The following is an 18,382-nucleotide window of genomic DNA, read 5'->3' as shown; positions in this document are numbered from 1 at the left end:
TTCAAGCAGGACTTGGTTTGAAGAGTTTTAAAAAATTAGGCATTTTTCAAATAGAATACTCATAGTAGTAGCAGTAAGTGGCTCACTGATCGTGCAGTGTTCATTTGAGTCAAGCAAATGACTTCTTAATTTTTAAAGTTACATTTGAAGTGGAAATTATCACTATCCGTGTACATCTAAGTGACAATGTAATAGGGTTGATATAAGTAATGTCATTAGACATGAACAATGATTGCTAAATCAGAGTAGACAAGATATGTAACTCTCTTCTGTCTTCCTCCTGACAATTCCTTCAGCCACACTTCTGCCTAAAAGGTAAATTAATTGGCTCTGACTGTAATCATACTGATTAATACTGAGAATTATTATGCTGCATGATAACTTTCTGAAATCCTTCAAAATTGAACTCAGTGATAAGAAACATACATCTTGACAACTTTTATAACAATTTATTTTCAGACATGGAAGACAAACTATTTCAAAATGCTTGTTAAAATCTCTCACTTTTAAAAAACATTAAAAATTTTCCACCTTGACATGTCGGCTCAACGTTCATAAAATGCCTAGCAGGAATATTTTATATTAGAAAGACATTTTATTGAATTAAAATGAAAGGAAACAAATTTTATAGACTTACTTTCAATTATTTTTCTATATGGCACACTCTTGTCTGAAAGAGATTTAGTTACCTGAAATGTAGTGAAAACAGTTTAATTTGTATTTTATTCCTTTACATTTTGTGATATTTATAGCACTTATTTTGTAATATATCATAGGCTCATATAATTATATTTTATATATATTTTTATATACTTATGTAAATGTTATATAATATATAAATGATATATATTAGATCTATTTACATATTTTTATTACATACACTTATATAGCTATATATTTATATTTTAGATGTAAACAAGTTTATATTTCCATATATAGTATCTATTAGGCATAAATATATATTACATATATAAGTATATATTTACATATAGTATATTATATATATAAATATATTTATAAATAGAAAGGATAGAATATATGAGTATAAACTATGGAATATGAATATATGAGTACATTCTAATTACATACATAATTATTTTCATCTAAAGACATTTCTCTAGGGTTTAAATTTTGCGTCATATATTGGTGTATTTCTAGCATCTAGCATCTATCACAATGGTAAGGAAACAATAAAGTGTTCAGTTTGTACCTTATTGAATGTTTTTGTGAAATATTTTATTTAATTATGGAATATATATTTGGAGAAATATATATCACATTCAAACTTGAGGAACCATGTGGAATTACTGTAAAGTAATAAGGCTTGACAATAAAAATGAGCTAATAAGAATAATGTTGGAAAACTCTATTCTTCAGTAGTCATGGTGTGTAGTAGTCACTTTCATTTTAGCGAAATAAAAAACAAACATAAAAACCCCGACGTATCACTTCTGTAACATAGTCTGAAAAACCTATAGCTTGTATAAAAAATTAAATCTTGTTCAGCATTCATAGTTAAGATCCTGATGCATTTTTCCTAGAGGAGACATTCTATAGGAAATTTTGTTGCTGGAAAAGCTTATACTATCTTGTACTAAGTAAACAGTTCATAAACTGTCTACTAAAAGTGAGCAGTAAACAATCGGTCTCTGACACATTCACTAGACTGGAAAAAAGTTCCTAAGATACCAAATAATTTCTTCAAAGCTTACATCCAACTCATGTGTCAAGTAGAAATTTACTTGAAATTCTCAGTTTAGAGAGTATATAATCTCTTACTGAGCTAGTAAGAATCATTTCAGCAATATTTAACCTGGGGGAATAATGTTGTGTTCTGTAGCTGCGAAGCCAGTTAAGAACAAGTCAGTCAGAGTTCACTTTACTCTTAACAGTGATTTTGCAACTGTCTGCTCTGAAATCTTGAACTTAGTCCAACTTAGTCCAAATCTTTCTCATTTTAATGACCCTAACTATTGCTATTCAATAGAAAATAATGAAAAACAGCAAAATTTAAGAACTGCTTATGTATGTTTATGAGTAAAGCTAAAAAAACACAGCCAAGTAATGCTATTATGCCTGTTTTTGTAGTTGTATATATATATATATATATATATATATCCTATTAAGATTTCTGAACTATTTTGGGTGAAAACATATATTATGTCTGGGGATATTCATTTCCCAATACACACCTTTCCTTTGAAATTAGATATTTTCACATTTGCTTAGGTTTAGTTCAAATGTTTATTTTCTTAGTTAAAAACAGAATCTGCATTCTAGGGGCAGATATGACACAACTGGGTTAGTAAATATAGAATCAACAACAGTCTAGTTCATCATTATAAAAAGTTCTTTATCAGTTGTCTTTTTCATATGTTTTATAATATTAATACATGGGGTCATAGGAAACCTACACTGTTTTTTCTTTTTACATATTTTATTGTTACATAGTAAGCAAACAGTAGTTTCTAAAGTTAAGTGTTCAGCACAATGATATTTCACAAAGTGAATATACTCATGTAATCAGCACCTATGTCAAAACAAGTTGAATATATACCAGTCATCTTCTTGTAGCTGTTACACCATATGACAAGTGTAATTGCTATTCTGACTTCTAGAAGTATATATATGCATATTATATATAAGTGCATATATATATACATGTTATATATAAGTGTATATATCATATATGACATATATAAGTGCATATATCATATATAGCATATATAGGAACTTAATATATATGATTATCTATTATGATCATATATATCATATATATGATTATATATGGTATATATTTTATATGATATGGTATATATTATATATATAATATATATGATCTATTATATAGATCATATATACCATATATATGATATATATGATATATGATCACATATATCATATATATGATCATATATATGATATATGATCACATATATCATACATACGATCATATATATGATATATAATATATATATTAAGTTACACCATATGACAAGGGTAATTGCTATTCTGACTTCTAGAAGTATATATATATATACTTCTAGAAGTATATATATATATATATGCAAGTGCATATATATATGTTATATATAAGTGCATACATCATATATATGTGCATATATCATATATGATATATATAAGTGCATATATCATATATAGCAATATGTGAACTTAATATATAATATATATTATAATGATCATATACGTCATATATATGAATATATATTATGATATATATTATATATTAAGTGCATATATACCATATATATGATACATGCACTTATATATATCATATATATGATACATGCCCACATATGTGATATATGCACTTATGTATATATTTATTATATATATGATATATGCACTTATCTATCTGGCCCATTTTTAAATAATGTAAAAATAAATTACACAGAATGAAGAGTTTTGTGTTCTTTGGCTTAATATTAGGTGTGGAAGATTCACCCATGTTTTTGAATATAGTTGTATTCAGTTATTCTTTTTGATATATATATATATTTATTTATATTTATTTATTTATTTATAGTAGTCTATTGTATGAATATACCACAATTTATTTATCCATAATTCCATTGATATGCTTTTGGGGTTTTACTGTTCCAAGGCTTGTAAGATAAAAAATTGCTATAAACATTATTTTATTTGTCCCTTAATGAATACATGTAGAAATTTATTTTGGGTATCTTACTAGAACTATTCATGTCTATAAGAGAATAAATATGGGGTATGTGTATCAAGGCGGTTACCAGGTGTCAAATCATTTTCTAAAGTGTTAAGTTTATAAGATTTGTTTTACTTCATTTTCTCACTAACACTTAAAATTATGCTTTTTTTTTTTTCTATTTTGTTTTACTCATAAAGCTCTTTGATATATTGTATAGCTTTGAGACATAAGTTGTTTTCCTTAGGTAACATCAAGTCTTAAAATTATTTATTGTCTATTTAATTAGCTTACTTTTAGAGTAGCTGTCTATATTTTTTATTATTTTTTCTTTTTGGTTGTCACATTTTTGATTCATAAATTTTTTTAATCTTCCGGGTGTAACATTTTTATATCCTGTGTAATACATATTTGGTTACACCAATATCATAAACTATTTTTCTGTTTTTTTGTTTTTTTTTTTCTCCTAAATGCTCTCTTGTTTAACCTTTCAGATTTAGGACTGTAATGCATAAAGGATGCTTTTTGTTTATGTTCTCAATAATATATTAGAAATCATTTTTCCTATATTTATGCAATCAACATAGAACCATTTATTTTAATAAAACATCTTTTAACACCTTTGCGTAGTGCTTTAAGCTTAAGTCAGACAATGTATATGAAGGAATTTGTTGCTGGACTCCTCCTCCACCACTTCTTTTTTTCTTTTTCCTTCACTTGGTCAGTTTGTCTATTTTTGATAGAAAAACAAACAAATAAACTCACACACACACACACACACACACACACACAAACACACAAAGGTCGAAAGTGAAAGAAGAGAAACAAATTATCATGCAAACACCAACAAAAAGATAACTGATATAGCAGAATTATTATAAGACTATCCATAAACTTTTAATAATAAGTTTATTAAAAAATAACAGACATTTCATAATAATAAGAGGTTCAGTTCAAAAGAAAGAAGTTCTAGCTCTAATTATATGTATATCCAAATATATGATTCTAAAATTTATTTTACAAAAATATACAAAATTTAAAAGAGAAGTGTACAAATCCATAGCCATAGTAGAAGACTTTAATACAGATCTTTGTATTAGAGCAAGTTGTTATAAAAATAAAGAAAAATAATAGCTAAAATTTCATTTAGCCAACTTGACATTCTAATATACAGAACAATGGAATAAATAATGGCTGGGGGGTTATTGTTTTCAAGTGCACAAGGAAATGTCACAAAAATAACTATATTAGGGTTCTCTAGAGGGACAGCGTAAATTGGATAGATGTATATAGAGAGGTGAGTTTATTAAGGTGTATTGACTTACAGGATCACAAGGTGAGTTCCCAAAATAGATAGTTTTCAGGCTAAGGGGCAAGGAAGCCATCCTAGTGCCAAAGCTGAAGAACTTGGAGTCCAATGTTGAAGGGCAGGAAGCATCCAGTCCGGGAGAAAGATGTAGGCCAGAAGATTAAACCTGTCTAGCCTGCTTTTATTCTGACTGTGCTGCAGCTGATTAGATTGTGCCAACCAAATTGAGCCTGGGTCGGCCTTTCCCACTCCACTGACTTAAAGGTTAATCTCCTTTGGCAACATTGTCACAGACACACTCAGGAACAATACTTTGCATCCTTCAATCCAATCAAGTTGATACTCAATATTAAGGATAACAATAACCACAAGCTAATTCATCTAGAGAGTCTCATCACATTTCAAATAATGGAAATCATTCATAAAAAGTTTTAAGGCTGGTTGCTGTGCCTCTCGCCTGTAATCTCAGCACTTTGGGAGGCTGAGGCAGGTGGATCACCTGAGGTCAGGAATTCGAGACCAGCCTGGTCAACATGGTGAAACCCCACCTTTACTAAAAATACAAAACTTAGATGGTGTTGCAAACCTGTAATCTCAGCTATTCAGGAGCCTGAGGCAGAAGAACCCCTTGAACCTGGGGGGCCGGAGGTTGCAGTGAGCTGAGATTGCCCTACTGCACTCCAGCCTGTGTGACAAAGTGAGAGTCTGTCTCAAAATAATAATTTTTTAAAAGTTTAGCTACATTAATATTACGCTAAACATAAGACCAGTACATAAATTTAAAGAAAACAAAATAACAGCTTGTATATGAGGTAATGCACTTCTAAAGGATCAACAAAAACAATTAGGAAATATATTTACATGCATAATATTGAAGATATGGCACAAGAAGTCATGTGAGATGAATATTGATTTGAGAGAAATGTATTGTTTTGTTTTGCTTTTAAAAATAAATCATTTAAATTGTTAAATTTCAAGGAGAGAGAAATAAATTTTCAGACATTAGACAAACAAAATAAATCATCCCTTAGGGTAAAAATAAAAATAATCAAGCTGATGTTATCTTTTAATGATAAAATATGATGCTAGAAAACAATGAAAAAATTCTACTTCCGGTATCTGGTCACAGACTCCTTAAAGCAAAATGATCCTATCTTTTAGAATGCTTACATTGTGTGTACCATTATAGAACAAATGCAGAAATAGTACCCTAATGCTAACATCCCTAACATTTGAAGGGGTCTAGAGTAGGGATAGATTTACATAAGGTGTTTGTGTTTAGGTGCATCAGAGGTCGGCCAGGTGGCCTCAGTCTCTTTTGGACCTCATGTCAGAAAGCTGATCCTGATTGTAAATGTTATTCAAAACAGGGCTTTGGTTGATGGACATTGCAACTAGGGTAAGGAGACAGGCTGCTCCTTTAAAAGCATGCAACTCACTGACTTCATCCTCAAGTTCCTACATAGCACGCTCCAGAAGTATGTCCGACAAGCCCGGCAGAAGGCCAATGCCAAAATAAAATGGGCAGCCACAGGTGGGAAAGGAAGATTGAAGCCATAGAAAGGAAAGCCAAGATGACAGATTTCGATAATTTTAAAGTCATGAATGCAAAGAAAATGAGGAACAGAATAATCAAGAATGGAATTAACAAGCTTCAAAAGACAGCTGTCCTGGTAACTTCTCCCAAAAAAGCACCTGCTGATAAAGGTGCTACTGCAGCTTCTGCAGCTGCTGTTGAAGTTCCAGCAAAAAAAGATGACCTGCCTATAGGTCAAAAGAAGGCTCCAGCCTACAAGGTTCCTTCCCAGGGAGCAACAGGCCAGAAGGCAGTGCCTCTTCCAAAAGCTCAGAAGGGCCAGAAAACTTCAGTTCAGAGAGCACCTGCTCCAAAGGCATTTGAAAATAAAGCATTAAGAGTCTGTTATAAAGTAAATAAAGGTTTTTTTGACATGTGGAAGAAATTTTTTAAATCAAATTTTCCTGGGAAAATCACCATATACATTTTCATAGTCTTGTATTAATTTAATTACTCTATTTCCCCCTTGATCCCCTGCTACTTGTATCTTTTGATAAGCTCATGCATAACTCTGTAACACAGAAAACAGCTGATGGCTAGCTAGGTCCAGTTCTTCCTCAGACCAGACATTTTCAGTAAAATGAAGAATAATACATAATGAGGAGGGATTAACCCAATCTCTCGATACATTTGATGATAAATAGCAATATTGTCACAAGAAAATAATTGTTCTAACAAGATCTGTACAGAATTCACTTGGCCATGACTTTTCAGCCAAGAATATTTATTTTCTTCTGGTAGGGGGATTACATCTCTCACATGGGAATTTTTATATCTTCTTTCCAGTATGAAAAGAGATTAGAATGCCATTTTTACATTTGCTATTCTGGAAGTGCCTTTAGCTCAAAATAATCCTTATACTCAAATGGCATATTTTAGGGTACATATTCTGCCATCCATTAATATCTGTCATTTTATCACTTGTTTCCCAGTTGATGTATCAGTTTTAAATTTGTTTTACTCCATCATGCCTTCCTTTAGATAAATAAAATACTCTCAGTCCATTTTCCTTTATTTATGCATGTTTTATTGTGCTTTAGTGACTCAAGATTTACAACATGGATTATTCACTTCGTTGATAAAAATTATTGCTTTCAAACATTCCCCAAAGTGTTAAATCTTACACACAAATTATATTTAATTTTTATACCTTGCATCATTGTATTCATGCATTTTAGTTGGTATTTAGAATTCCCTAGAGTTTTTTATTTGTCTGGTACTGTCAACGTTTCATTTCTTTTTTTTTTTTTTTTTTTTTTTTTTTTTTTTTTTTTTTTNTTTGAGGTGGAGTCTCACTCTGTCATCAGGCTGGAGTGCAGTGATGTGATCTTGGCTCACTACAACCTCTGCCTCCCAGGTTCAAGTGGTTCTCCTGTCTCAGCCTCCCAAGTAGCTGTGATTACAGGTACATGCCACCACACCCAGCTAACTTTTGTGTTTTTAGTAGAGATGGGGTTTTACCATGTTGGCCAGAATGGTCTCAATCTCTTGACCTTGTGATCCACCCCACTGGGCCTCCCAAAGTGCTGGGATTACAGGCGTGAGCCACTGCACCTGGCCATAAATTTTATTTTTAAAACTCATACTTAAGTCTTTGTTTCCCTTCATCAATTCTTACAAGTTTGTATTTCCTTCTTAATGATAATTTGCCTGAATAATTTTTATTTCTTTAGAGCAGGTTTTCTGGAGATACATCACCTGGTTTTGTTGTTGTTGTTGTGATGGTGGATGCTATCTGGAAGTATTTGTACTTCTAATTTTTAAAGGATATTGAGTATAGTTGTTCTTTCTTTGTTGTTATCAAGGAGCCCATAGACACCAAAACTGTAGCATAAAAATTGTATTATTATTTTTTATTGAACAACTCATTTAATTGAATTTTATTGAATAACTCATTTAATTGAATTTTATTGAACAACTCATTTAATTTTATTGAACAACTAATTTTTATTTTGGGTTTTTTATTTACATACAGGTAAAATGTCTATTTAAAGACTTCCTTATATTCTGGATATTCACTTTTAAATTTGCAACATTAATATAAATGATTAAACAAGAATATAAATACGAAACATAACAATAAAAATAATAAGAATATTTCAGGGTTCTTGCAGCCTAGACCTAATTTTTATTACTATGTCTTGCTTTCTTAAAAAGATAAATTAATATCTATAATTTTATGTTCATGACTTACTTGCATTTAAAATATGTTTTTTTCAAACATCTAGTTTCCTAAAAAATACAGTGTTTTGTGTTTCTTTGTCTAGAGCTTTTAAAACTGGCATTACGTAACATTCTGCAATTATTTATTTCACTTAATACTATGTCTCTACAACTCATCCATGTTGCTATTGTAGTAGGTTGTTCATTGATTTCCACTGCTTTAAATATTCCATTACGTGCAAATATTAAAGTCACTAACTCACCTGAAGTGAGTGAAGTTTTGCCTTATTTCCAGGTTGGTGTATTTTTTAGCTATTGTGAAATGTGCAATCAGATATTTTGTACATGTCTCTTGGTGAACAGATAATTTTTTTCTAAGCCATATGCTTAATAGTATAATATCTGTTTTAAAAGTTTGTAAATGCTCACCTTTTCAAGATAACTCCAAATCTTTTCCAAAGAGTTTGTACCAATCTACATTATCATTTTCAATGAATAAGAATTGCCCATTTTAAAATCTTTTTCCTACACTTAATATCTTAGACATTTTTATTGCTGCCAATGGTGGGCATAGAAATGTATATCTTGTGGTCCTAGTTTTCATGTCCTTCTTTTGTAATAAAACTCAATTCATTTATTTTGCTGACCGCAAGAATTTCTGAGTTAAAGTAGAATATACTTGTTGAGGAAGAACTATATCATTGAATTATGTCTATATTTCAGGAAGTGCATCGTTTACTCTCTCCCTGTAGTCTTTCTCAGTCAACTTATTTGTCTGGCTTGTACAATCAGAAAGAAATTAGTGTTCTTTTTCTCATTCAGTCACACTTTTACTTTTCTGCATGATCCTGGTCAATCATCTATAGTGAGATGTTTTAAACCATTGAATACTGTGCATCTCCCTATCTTTAAATATATTATAGTCTAGCGTAAGCTCTGAGTGTGTCTTTGTGTGTGTGTGTGTGTGTGTGTGTGAGTACGAGATCACTGTGTGCCTCTTATATCTCTTATAGTCAGGAACTGTGTCAAAGTAGCATTAAATTACTGATGCATATCAGAGCATCTCCTGCATTGCACATATTCATCAAATTAGACTGTACATTAAAAAAAATTTGCTCCCTTTAATGGAAATCCATTTGCATGGCATTCATTTACTCAAAGAGTGACCCTCAACTATATTACATAGTGAGGAAACAATATTTAAATAGCAAATTCTACTAGAAGGGAATGAAATATATGAAAAAAAATGCAAGCCACAAGTTATGGATTGTAATGGAAAAAGTAATGAATAGGTAAGAGAAATAATAAAAAAGAGATGACTTTCAAGTTTTTAAAAATTATTTGTATGGCTATAAAGTGGAAATAAAACCAAGATTTTCTCATCCGGATGACACAAAGAAATAGTATGGCGTATTCAAAAATTTTAAATCCAACTTTACCTAGAGAATGTATTCAAATAGTGATGAATCATTAAGCTAGACAGTAGAGTGGAATGGTTCATGGCAATACAAAGAATTGAAATTCTATTCCAGGTTTTTAATTGAAGAATATAAATGTAATTATTTAGAGAAATCTAGTATTGAGGAAAGATAATTCTGTTATATCATAGCAAAAATGTCAAAGAATAATTGGACTAGAGGTCCTCTCTCAGTTCTATAATACATTTATGTTAATATTTATCTTTTTCTCTTTGATTTTATGGTAAATGGAGTATTTAACTGCATCAAAATTAATCACATACTATTCATCTGCCTTATATCCTCCAGAGTTATTTCTTTATGCAAAGGTGGAATGACAAGAAAATTATTGTGTTTTAGGTAATTTCCTATTTCGTTTGATTTTCCTGGCATATTTAATGATGCAAGAAGCAAAATTTTTTCCTGTTGAAACACTACTATCCCAAGAGGGAGAACACTCTATGATCTCTTCTTAGAAAAAACAAAACATTTATAGACTTGAAATCTCAAACAAGAATTAAACAAACATATATGTAAAATTAGAACTATCTGCCTATATGAAAGAACAAATTAAATCACCAGGTGAATTAAAGTTTTGTTTTCTATATCCAATTACTGTTTCTATATTCCATTTTATAAATAAATTACTTTCTGGATATGCTAAGCATGCCAACACAGCCTTTAAAGATATAGTTAATGAACTAAGGAAGCCATATACCAAATAACGTGACTATGTTTTTAGGTCTGTGACTGTTCACTGGTGGCCAGCATTTACTGTGATTCTAAAATAAAAGGGGAATATGTTATAGTACACTTTAGGGTGGAGGCACGTGAAAAAAAAAATTATGTCTACCTTTTTCAGCATAGAAATTACCATGACCCAAATGAACTCCACTTCACAAGCAGAATATCCCATGCTACCAATTAATTAGTTAATTAGATTAAAGACTTATGTGCCATACAAATTAGTAGGTTTGTATTAATATTATAAAATATGTCTTATTTATTCTATTTAGGATTTCAATCATGGCAAGATGGTTTTCAAGAACTTAAAGTTTTCTACTAAATAAAGCAAAGAAGAGTTTAAACTGTTAAACTTGATGCATAATGACTAAGCAAGACAATCACATTGCTGGTTTGTCATTTACACAGAAGTAAAATGTCTATTAAGAGGCCCTAATGACAGATCAAAGAGTCAGGGTGAACTTTTGCTTCTGTCATTCCGAGACAAAGTTGGTTCCCTAATAGATGGTACCTCTGAAACCAACCAAAGTGACTAAAAAATAGTTTAAATTATAATTTTAAGTGAAACAATAAGCTGACAACTTAGTGAGGACTACTTAGAGACTGAAAAACTAAATGGAGGTCAGAAGCAGATACAGGCAGAAAATGTGTCAGGGTTTTTGCTTTGAGCATAATTGCTACACATACTGTTGATTTCTGTGGAGAAAACACTAGGAGATAGACCAGCTAACTGGCCAGGAGGAACACCTCCCATGATGAGACCAGGACATTGGGAAGACTGTCACATACCCAGCAGATCTTCAGAGGAAAGGCATTGAGAGTGGATGGAGGGAGGACGCAGATGTGAGGCTGAAGGAGGAAGCAGGGAACCCTGTACATGGCTACCGAACGCTTGTTCCTGGCCCCCAGTGGCTTCTGGGGAAGAGGTGAGTTGAACACAAAAGGAGTGGCGTGCTCTCACCACAGACCTCTGGAATCTTAACATCAGGAGATGCCATGACCACCACGGATACTTGAACTGGCAGGGAGAGCTGCTTGAAGAGGTGGTAGGGGCAGGACTCCAGCCTGTGTGGAACCCAGAGGGTGTGAGGTGGGAACATCTGCAGTGGAGCAGGGCCAGGGATGCCCAACCACCAAGGCTGGATAGGCTCCTCTAGGAGACTTTAGCGTTAGGGTGACTGTCAGATCTATGCAGAGCAGGGCTCTCTTGGCCATGAGACGTATCTGGTTTGATCTGAGCACCATCTTGCCTGCTGGTCTCTCCCAAGGCCCCAGCTTGGCTGCACCTACTTACAGCACAATCTTGAATGCCCACCAGGGAACCTCATCATAACTTCTTGGCTGGCAGAGGCAGACCACATCTGACCCTTGGAGAGCTCCAGCAGAGCAGACCCTGCTGGCACGCACCAGCCCACCTACACCATCCTCCCACCATAGCCTGGCCCCTCTGATTTGTAGGCACAAACGTACCCATGGCCACCAACCCAGTGCTTTGCCCGGGTGTGCACACAGGCCGACTTCACCTCACCTGCCCCACCAGCGCTTGTGCAGGCACGCATCCCATTGTGCTACTGAAATAAAAAAGAATAAATAAAAAAGCAGAAAAAGCTAGAAAATGCTGAAAATTGGCTGCAATGTGCTTTATATTAGCTCTAAATTATATGTTTTGGAGCAATGTTATTGTATTTATTTTGGTCATTCACGCGGTAGTTCAGTTATAAAGCTTTGATTGTTAATCTGTGACAGGTGTACTATAGTCACTGACCTAGATTTAACCTAGGGATGCACAATGATGACCTGGATCTCTCATTCAGGTTACGACTAGTAGAAGGGGGAAAAAAAGAATTTAGAATGTACTATTTAGCAAACACGACACTTTCAAATTTTAAAAAGTGGCATGTTGTAAATAATCAGGATAATTTGATAGAAAGGACCAGAGAAGAGAGGTTTGCATAGAAGAAAGGATTATAGCAGCTCATCTTGAAGAGTCAGGGCATGTGCTAAAGAATAATGAGTAGTCAAGTGAAGAGTTATTAAATAAGGTCTTTTAAGTGGAGGAAATACAGGTTAATGATTCTATATCTGCTATAATGTACATGTATACTGGAAATGAGCCAATACATGAATGGAATACTGTTGCAGACAGGCTTCTGTTGGAGTTAGGGTTTACATGTAAGCAGGGGGAAGGATCTAGAATGATCTATGTGGTAATGCAGTAGACCTGGAGACATCAGTGTGGATTCATGTTTCATATAAAGTAGATGCAGATAGTTATGCATAGCAATATTTATAGGTGTATAAATATAGGTCTATCATCTATCTATTGGTCTATATTTATTGATCTATCATCTGTCTATCTTCTATCTATCTATCTATCTATCTATCTATCTATCTATCTATCTTATCTGTCTGTCTGTCTGTCTATACCAAGTTTTCTTGCTCTGGTAGTTAAGAAAACCCAGAAGCAATGGCATCCAAGTAGCCACAAATGTATCCAGCACTCAGATATTAGCTTCTAATGACATTCTATAATAAAAAAGCTCCTTGGACGAATGGCTGATTCTAAGACTGAGACAAAATATATATATATATATGTGTGTGTATATATATATATATATATATATATATATATATATATGGAAGATGAGGCTTGAGCATCCTGTTGCACAAGAAAGTAAGGAAGCCCCCCTCAGCAAAACCAAGCTACTTTCATGAGGGGGTAGTAAAGGAAAGTAGGAGCCAACAGAAAGATTTCCTAATGGCCAAAGCAGAAAACATTTGAGTAACAAAATAAATATTATTGGCTTTTAATTCAAATTATAAAATAAATATCCACAAATTCATACTGATATAAATAAATTCCTGAATAAATAAATAATGGGAGAAGAGACAAGTCTCTCATGCAGAAGAATTTCACATGATGTATTTATATGCTCTGTCCTAAAGTGGTGGGGGAGCATAAGCCTTCATCCCTTCAGGATGGACCATGCCTAGTGATTTCTTTCTAAGAATGACTGTATGGGAAGGGAGAAGAGAAATACTTTACATCACAAGATCTTGAGAAACACTATCTCATACAGGTGACTAAGGTCTATATCAACCGTGAAAAATCATTTTGATACCCTGATATTATGCTTATAAGTAGGTATGGATATACTGAAATGACACTTCTGTGAATATCTGCCCCCAAACCTATAACCACAGTAAACTAGGATGCAAAACCCTTGACAAATTCCAAAGCATAGGCCCTCTGCAAAATACACACCCTGTATTCCTGGACACAGTCCAATTCATCACAAGCAAAAAAGTCAGAAATACTACCACAACCAAGACAAACCTAACAAGACCAGATGACTAAATAAAATGTAGTATCTTGGATGTAACTGAGAAACAGGAAAAGGATTTAAGGTTAAACTAAGAGAATATGAATAAAGTATGAACTTTGGTTAATAATAATGTATCACTATTATTTCATTAATTATAACATGATATTATAAGATTTTTACAATGAGGGAAGTGGGTGTGGAATATAGGGGAACTCTGAACTTTTTTCTCAATGTAAATCTCAACCTTAAAAAAACTAATCTATTAAAAACATCAGCAGATAATACAAAATCAAGTTAATGTTATTTTATTTCTAGACATATTTTCTGTAGTATTAGTCAAAACTGAAGTTATTTTTCTGATGCATCTTTTTCACCTCTGGGCATCTGTCTCTAAATTTCAAGTGTACAGTCTGACACATTTAAGATTATTTTACTGATCTCTACAATATTTTGCTGTACAAGCGACTCCACAACCTAGTGGCTTAATACAATGACCATTTATTGTTGCTTTTAATGTGTTCCAGTTGCATGGTTCTTTTGTTTACACCTGGGCCTCTCTTGCTTGCATTTACTATAAGCTGATGATCAATTAAATGGGTCTGCTTCTGAGAGTTAGCTTGGTATTGGCTGCTTTGATTTTCTGCTGTGTGGTAGCTCACTTTTCAGAAAACTGTTCTAGTCTTGTTCAAATGATTGCATTGCCAGGTCTTAAAAAGAAAGTGGAAACATAAAACATCTTCTCTTCTGCCAACTTCTATTGGCTCAAGCTATCACAGGCCAATGCACATTTGAAGGATGAAGAAATAAACTGTACCTGTTAATGAGAGAAGTTAAAAGGAATCACATTATAAATGGACCTGGATAGAAGGGGAAAGGTAATTCTATCCATTTGACACTCCACCACATCAATTTCTGTGGAACTAATCCCTAAGTGTTTGAACTTCAAGAACTCTTCCTATCTGATCTTGTCCACTAGATTTAATATGGCAGGACAGGTGCAATGGATACACTGTTATGTGTTCACTACAATGTCTTATAGGACATTGCATTTCTTTGTAAATTAGTAGTTCAGTAAATGTTTAATTCAAGTGTTTTCAAATCAAAAATTTCAGGATTTAGGTGTGTTTTTCTAATTCCCTCAAGAAATTAAAAATATCAAACACTTCAACAATAATAGAAACTTAGAATAAATCTACGGTACTATGATCCCTTTATCACTTCATAGGTAGCCAAAATCCTAGTCCCTTTGAGGTCTTGGCTTATCATCTTCAACATGGTAACAGTTGTTATTGTAATCAACTCAAATTATATTATCTAAGTGAGGAAAATCTTATCTTATATATAAATTTAATTCCTTGAATTAAAAAATAAATGAGAACTATTTAGACATAGTTTCATACAAGAAATAAATATCTGAATGGTTTTTCAGCTTCCCAATTCCCTTGACCAGCATGCTACAAATTTGATGATGTTAGACCAGTAGTCAAGTCCCAGAACCATAAATAGGCATATTAGGAGTTTCACGTAGAATCACTTTGATCATTTGACTGTCAGTCATAACAACAAACATGCCAAATTGTTGTATATTACTTTACAAATGAACTATGTGGAAATTTGCAATATTGAGTATTTTTAAAGAAATATCAGAATTATTTCTTTTTTTTTTTAATGATGGTGTAAAAATTTATTTTTTAATTGTACTTTAGGTTCTGGGGTACATTTGCAGATCATGCAAGATTGTTGCATAGGTGCATACATGGCAACGTGGTTTGCTGCCTTCATCCCCCCATCAACGATATCTGGTATTTTTCCCCTCATTATCCCCCCCAAACTTCTCTTCCCTGCTGTCCCTCCCTTACCCACCCACACTGACCGCAGTGTGTGTTGCTCCCCTCCATGTGTCCCTGTGTTCTAATTGTTCAACACCTGCCTATGAGTGATAACATGCGGTGTTTGGTTTTCTGTTCTTGTGTCAGTTTGCTGAGAATGGTGGTTTCCAGATTCATCCATGTCCTTATGAAGGACATGAACTCATCGTTTTTTATGGCTGCGTCTATATTGATATTTTAAATTTTGCTCCAAATAATAATTAAACAGATTGCTAAATATTCCCACTACATTAACTTTACAGTTGTTCTATATCAAGTAGAGAAATTGTTAGTTAAATATCTGAAGTGCTATGTAGTCAATAAGAATGAATAACCTAGTGTCATTTCTTTTCCTACATTGCTAACTGATTATACAAAATGTCTTTTGCTGACCATGCTGAGAAACCATCATTCATATTAAATTAAAATGGAATGTTAGAATCCAAGAAAATTGAATTGGCTGATGAATAACATCCTGAATGTCTCTTCAAGTGTTATGAATAATTATAATAGGAACATTTGCTGGCACATGGCAGATTCTTGCAAAATTGGAAATGATTAACTTTGCTTTGTCACATAGAAAGATAAAATTAACGTCACTTAGCTTAAAAAGGTACAGATGATCCTTAATACTATTTAAAAATATATTTCATTTGTCATGATCACAAGAAGAAATTAAAAGAAACTCAGAAATTATTTTAAGTTTAAAGTATAAGGAAATCTGTTTTAATATTTTCAGTTTTATATAACTTATTTTGAAAATGTCTTCTATGTTAGAAATTCTAATGCACAGAAAATACTATTTGTAGGTTAAATTCTCATTTTATACTCATTTTCAGCTGATCTTTTAAGATAAATAATATGTTGGAATAAGCTGCATAATGTTGAAATAAACATTTGCCTGGCTTGAGTGTTAGAGACCTACAGACTAGTCTCAATTTTCTCTTTTGAGGAATGGTATTGATTTGATGACTCTAAAGTATAATAAAGGCAGTTTTGTTTAATTTTAAAAAGGCAAGTTTTGAGATAAGCACTTAAATTTAAATCCTTGTACACTGCTTATGACCTTAGTGTAGTCATTTAATCTCTGATCCTCAGTATAAATCAGTAAAATTTGAATACTTAAAATATTTTCTCATCAAATGTGTTTTGATGAGATGCAAACTTAAGAAGTTTGCTATGGAGAAACAGTGGGATGGTGTATGTTAAAATGACACGTAAAACCAAAAGCTTTGAACACATATTAGTTCATCATTAACTATATCATTAATGTTTATAATTTTTCTTTTCATTTTATTTTATTTTATTTTATTTTTAATTTTGAGACACAGTCTCACTCTGCAGCCAGGCTGGAGTACAGTGGCACACTCTTGGCTCACTGCAACCTACGACTCCCTGATTCAGCTGATTCTCCTGCCTCAGCCTCCTGAGTAGCTGGGATTACAGGCACGTGTCACCACCCCAAGCTAATTTTTTTAATTTTTTTATTTTTAGTAGAGATGGAGTTTCACCATGTTAGCCAGGATGGTCTTGATCTCCTGTTTATATTCTTTCTACATCTCATATTTTCTCTCTTCATTTTCTCCACAGTCAGTAAATCTCTGAGCTGATATTATACAGATTTTTTTGAGACAATCACTTTTACTTCAAAAAAATGAAAATCTTTTTTAACCTCACCATAGTTGATTGATCCTGAAGATTCAACTCCTCATATTCCATTGAATTGTGTGCTAAATACGTATATTGATATATCTGAGGCTATGCTCAGAGTTTGAAAATTATTTCAATGTTGCTGTTAAAATTTGAACCCCTTTTTTGAGTGGACTTGTTAGTTTTTTTCTTGTAAATCTGTTTTAGTTATTTGTAAATTCTGGATATCAGCCCTTTGTCAGATGGGTAAACTGCAAAAATTTCTTCCCATTCTGTTGGTTGCCGATTCACTCTAATAACTGTTTATTTTGCTGTGCAGAAGCTGTGGAGTTTGATTAGGTCACATTTGTCTATTTTAGCTAAGGATATGAACAGATGCTTTACAAAAAAAGACATACATGAGGCCAACAAACATATGAAAAAATGCTCATCATCACTGGTTATCAGAGAAATGCAAATCAAAACAACATTGAGATACCATCTCACACCAGTTAGAGTGGCGATCATTAAAAAAATTTGGAGACAACAGATGCTGGAGAGGATGTGGAGAAATAGGAACACTTTTACACTGTTGGTGGGAGTGTAAATTAGTTCAACCATTGTGGAA

The 18,382-nt window shown here is 32.7% G+C and overlaps 1 pseudogene; it reads left to right on the top strand.

Annotated features, from left to right (window-relative positions):
- LOC108288214 overlaps positions 1 to 18,382 on the top strand; it is a 74,194-nt pseudogene that overhangs the window by 25,064 nt on the left and 30,748 nt on the right.

The sequence above is a fragment of the Cebus imitator genome, unplaced genomic scaffold (genome assembly GCF_001604975.1).
Source record: "Cebus imitator isolate Cc_AM_T3 unplaced genomic scaffold, Cebus_imitator-1.0 Scaffold16, whole genome shotgun sequence".
NCBI classification, from domain to species: Eukaryota; Metazoa; Chordata; class Mammalia; order Primates; family Cebidae; genus Cebus; species Cebus imitator.
Note: the sequence above shows the minus strand (reverse complement) of the source record. Positions and strands in the feature narration are given on the sequence as shown.